Consider the following 5,799-nt stretch of genomic DNA (forward strand, 5'->3'; position numbering starts at 1 on the left):
ACGCTCACTGTTCGGCTTCAGTTAGCAGTAGTAGCGAAGGAATCGCTCGATCGAGTTCAGTTAACAGCCATCGATCGATCGCTCGGATTCAGTAACGCATAGCCTGCAGTGCAATCGCTCGGGTTAAGTTAGAGACCAACGCCTTGCTCGGGTTCAGTTAGAGCCAACGCCTCGCACACACGCGCGTACGTGTACGAGAGAAACGCGTATCGCTCGGCCCCCGACCTCCCACCGTAACCGGGAACTCCCCGAAATTTTCCTCCCCCTCACTTCTACCACAGTTTTTTCCGTCATGGACGGCCCAAAGAATGTCATGTAGCTGCGTCTCCGGCCCGCCCAGGACGACAAGCCCATTTTCTGTCATGATTTTTTGTCATAGAAGTAGGATCCCACCACATCTATGATGATACCGGGTTTTTTCACAATTATCGTCATAGAAGTGTCATATGTATGACAGAAAAAATTTCGTTCGGCCCAAAATGTCACGGATGTGTCTTTTTTTCGTAGTGAATACAATGTTCTCCCCCTCTCTTGTGGAGATCTATTCGATGTAATCTTGTTTTTGCGGTGTGTTTGTTGAGACCGATGAATTGTGGGTTTATGATCCAGTCTATCTATGAATAATATTTGAATCTTCTCTGAATTATTTTATGTATGATTGGTTATCTTTGCAAGTCTCTTCGAATTATCAGTTTGGTTTGGCCTACTAGATTGGTTGTTCTTGCCATGGGAGAAGTGCTTAGCTTTGGGTTCAATCTTGCGGTGTCCTTTCCGAGTGACAGAAGGGGCAGCAAGGCACGTATTGTATTGTTGCCATCGAGGATAACAAGATGGGGTTTTTGATACGTCTCCAACATATCTATAATTTTTGATTGCTCCATGCTATATTATCTACTGTTTTGGACTATATTGGGCTTTATTTTCCACTTTTATATTATTTTTGGGACTAACCTATTAACTGGAGGCCCAGCCCAGAATTGCTGTTTTTTTTCCTATTTCAGTGTTTCAAAGAAACGGAATATCAAACGGAGTCCAAACAAAATAAAATCTTCAGGAATGTGATTTTCTCACCGAACGTGATCCAGGAGACTTGGACCCTGCTCCAAGGAACAAAAGAGGCGGTCACAAGGGTGGGGGGCACGCCCCCCCTAGGGTGAGCCCCCTGCCTCGTGGGCCCCTCGTTGCTCCTCCGACGTACTTCTTCCTCCTATATATACACACGTACCCCCAAACGATCAAAACAGGAGCCAAAAACCTAATTCCACCGCCGCAACTTTCTGTATCCACGAGATCCCATCTTGGGGCCTGTTCCGGAGCTCCACCGGAAGAGGGCCGTCATCATGGAGGGCTTCTACATCATCATAGCCTCTCCGATGAAGTGTGAGTAGTTTACCTCAGACCTTCAGGTCCATAGTTAGTAGCTAGATGGCGTCTTCTCTCTCTTTGAATCTCAATACAAAGTTCTCCCCCTCTCTTGTGGAGATCTATTCGATGTAATCTTCTTTTTGCGGTGTGTTTGTTGAGACCGATGAATTGTGGGTTTATGATCAAGTCTATCTATGAATAATATTTGAATCTTCTCTGAATTCTTTTATGTATGATTGGTTATCTTTGCAAGTCTCTTCGAATTATCAGTTTGGTTTGGCCTACTAGATTGATCTTTCTTGCAATGGGAGATGTGCTTAGCTTTGGGTTCAATCTTGCGGTGTCCTTTCCCAGTGATAGTAGGGGTAGCAAGGCACGTATTGTATTGTTGCCATCAAGGATAACAATATGGGGTAGCAAGGCACGTATTTAATTATGAAATTTTCTCTTCGAATGATTGTATTTCCTTGTTGCAATCCGTGCTAAATTCTCCACATGCTTATAGTCGAAATAAAGCCTTTACCGAACATATTGTTGATGCCTTGATGCAATCTTATGAAGAAAAACTTGAGTTGAAAGTTTCTATCCCTAGAAAACTCTATGATGAGTGGGAACCAACTATTAAAATTAAAATTAAAGATCATGAGTTTGATGCTTTGTGTGATTTGGGTGCTAGTGTCTCTACTATTCCCAAGACTTTGTGTGATTTACTAGACTTCCGTAATTTTGATGATTGCTCTCTAAACTTGCATCTTGCGGATTCCACTATTAAGAAACCTATGGGAAGAATTAATGATGTACTTATTGTTGCAAATAGGAATTATGTGCCCATAGATTTCATTGTTCTTGATATAGATTGCAATCCTTCTTGCCCTATTATTCTTGGTAGACCTTTCCTTAGAAGGGTTGGTGCGATTATTGATATGAAGGAAGGGAATATTTGTCAGGACCCCGACTCAATGCCACATCGATCTAGCATGTAACACCTCATATCACTTTGCGGCCTCACGCACGGTATTCCCATGGTGTCGCCTTACCTTTGCCCGGGACCGTTTGCGCCTTTTGGCACACGTATATGATAGTGTCGCTAGCATCCATATGATAAGGAGCCCGGGCTGACATGGCTAGTCGTAAACCCAAAGTGGCACAGACTTACAGGGACAGGCATCCATGACCCAGCATCGAACGTGTCGGTCATCAGCGAGTGAATCCAGGCTGTAGCACTGGGCTAGCAGGAATCCGGTGAACCGGGCTGTAGCGGGCTAACAGGACTCCGATATTCATCGCGTGACATTTCCCCGAAGGGACAGACACAGGAACGAAGAAGGACACATGCCGGCCAGCCTAAGTGTTCCGGAGCAGTAGCAAGCTACCATGGCTCAGTGGAAACACTAGGAGACATTTCCCGGTAAGAGAGGCTACTAAGGATAAACAACTAGATAGCCAGATCCCACACATACCAAGCATTTCAATAACATACACACAATATGCTCGATATGTGCAAATACAACATGGCATCACAACATGACTCTACGACTCAAGTATTTATTCAATAGGCTCTGAGGAGCGAGATATTACAAACATGGGTCTCATGACCCAACAATCAGAGCATACAAGTCAAAGCACATGCGGAAGCTTAACATGTCTGAGTACAGACAACTATAAATGAAAAAGGCTGAGAAGCCTGACTATCTACCAGATCCTGCCGAGGGCACAAGATCGTAGCTGAGGTAACAAGCTAAACGTCGAAGTCCACGTGGAACTACTAGTGAGACTGAAGTATCTCTGCAAAAACATAAATTAAGCAACGTGAGTACAAATGTACCCAGCAAGACTTACATCAGAACTAACTACATATGCATCATTATCAACAAAGGGGATGGTGGGGTTTAACGGCAGCAAGCCAGCTTTGACTCAGTGGCTGTCCTAAACTACGACTGCAAGTAACTCTTTTGAGGTGGCGCACATGAGTCCACATATTCACCATATCAATACACCACTATGGATCCGCTCCCGTCTCCCTATGAGAACGCCATCCATAGCACTCACACTTATCTTGCGTATTTTAGAGTATCCACTTTCACTTGTCTATGAACTGATATAAGCAACCCAGAAGTCCTTTACCACGGACACGGCTATTCGAATAGATGATGTTAACCCTGCAGGGGTGTACTTCTTCATACATGTTTCCACCACTTAGCGTCTGCACACGACATGTGCTCGGCAGACTTCAAGCGAAAGCCAACGTGGGTGTAGACCACGACCTACCTAAACACTCAAGTCTCTAGTCCAGGTTTATCGCCTATTCGGGTTCCATCCATGAGGAGATCCGGCCGGAGTTTCGCTCACAGCCCCAAACGATGTGAACAGGGTTCCCGAGACACCAAACGGGCGCCCGGTACACCGTGCTACGTGCCTACCGCATCACAGCCCACCCCTCCGGTCAGCGCTGCCCACGGCCTCCAGCATACTACAAACACCAGAAACTACTTGCAACTCCTGGACAGAGGACAAGGGTGAATAAGAAGTCGAGCGGGGTCATATTTCAGGGCCCAATGTATGGTAGTAGCTGAATCATGGATCACAAACACAGAACTCAGTTCCTAAGGACAGCTTCAATGAGACAACCCACCATGTACTCCTACATGGCCTCTCACCGCTACCTTTACCAAATCGTGTTCACACACTTAGCTCACACACAGTAGGACATGTTCACACGCCTCTGATTCATCCCCGATGAATCAGACCTGACTCAACTCTAAGCAGTAGCAGGCATGACAAACAAGCATGAATGAGTAGTCACATCAGGGCTCAAACAACTCCTACTCATGCTAGTGGGTTTCATCTATTTACTGTGGCAATGACAGGTCATGCAGAGGATAAAGGGGTTCAACTACCGCAGCATGTAACAGTTGAATCGGTGTTGTCCTAATGCAGTAAAAGAGAGCAGGAGCGAGAGAGTGGGATTGTATCGGAATGAACAAGGGGGTTTTGCTTGCCTGGCACTTCTGAAGATAATATAGCTCTTCATCGGTGTCATCGATCACATCGCCGGTACACGTCTATCGAGAGGGGACAATTACCGGCAAACAAGGAAGAACACAATCAATGCAATGCGACAATATGATGCATGAATGTGACATGGCAATATGATGTGAGTTGTGCTGATGCAACTAAACCAGATTAAATGAAGTTGGTTTGAATCCAAGATTCAAATTCAAACTCCACATGTGGTTATTTAAATGCCATTTAATTGAATTGTGCTAAACAGCAGCTATAAGTTGTTCTAACATGCATGAAAATGGTACAGATGGATAGATTGGATTTTTCTGATAATTTTTCATATATAATTTATTTAATTTGGAGTTACGGTTGAATTTCTATGATTTATTGAAGTTTGGGGTATTTTCTGAAATTTATAAATCATTTCCTGATTTATTTTAATTCCAGAAATACTTACTGCGTCAGCATTGCGTCACTATGACGTCAGCAGGTCAACAGACGCTGCTGCTGGTCAAACCTGACCAGTGGGGTCCACTGGTCAGTGACTGGGGCTGGTTAGTGCCGCTGACGTGTGGGCCCGGTCAACGGCCACGTCAGCTTGGTCAAAACTGACGCGTGGGGCCGCTCTGGTTTAGTTAATCCTAAACAGATATTAAACTGGGGTTAATTAGGGCATGGGGCCTAGGTATCAGTGACACGGTGCGGTGTTTAGTGGCTAATTAGGCCAGCCACGTCAGCAAGTGACGCCGGCGACCACGGCGACGGCGAGACCTCGCCGGAGTTGCTCGGGACGGCGCTACAGCCCGCGGCTGGTCGCGCTGAGGGCACCGAGAGGGAGCCCGTGCTCCCGCGCATCTAGGGGCGCACACAGCTGGGCACAGGGAGGCCGGGGTCGACGGCGGCGACCACTTAGGCGGCGGCCGGAGCTACGACAATGACGGGTTAGGCGATGCAGGGCGCCAGGGGAGGCGTTGGTGAGTGCTATGTGCTCCTGGGACTGTGGTGAGCACGACGGTGGGCTCGAGAACGAGCTGCGGTGGCTGTGGCCACGGCCACGCCATGGCCGGCGGCGAGAAACTCTCGGCCGCGGTGGGAGATGGGGCTAGGAGGCGAGAACGGAGGGGGCGAGCACAGGAGAAGCAGCGGAGGCTCACAGCGGATCCATTCGAGGCGGAGACGAGGCCGGGGACGGTCCGGAGCCGACGAATCGGGCGACGGCGACCGGCGGGTCCAAGGAGGGGAAAAACATCGGGGCGGCGCTTCGGGGCTTCTGGAGGGGCATGGCTCGGTGAGGTGGGTCGAGGACGGAGTGGCGGAGCTTGTGGGCTAGTCGGGGAAGCGAGGGAGGCCCGGTGGCCGTGGTGGCAGTGGACGACGGCGACGAGCTCCGCTCGGTGGCTGCGTGCGAGAAACAGAGGAGGGGGGGAGGAG

This window comes from Triticum dicoccoides, chromosome 5A, assembly GCF_002162155.2.
Source record: "Triticum dicoccoides isolate Atlit2015 ecotype Zavitan chromosome 5A, WEW_v2.0, whole genome shotgun sequence".
Lineage (NCBI taxonomy): Eukaryota > Viridiplantae > Streptophyta > Magnoliopsida > Poales > Poaceae > Triticum > Triticum dicoccoides.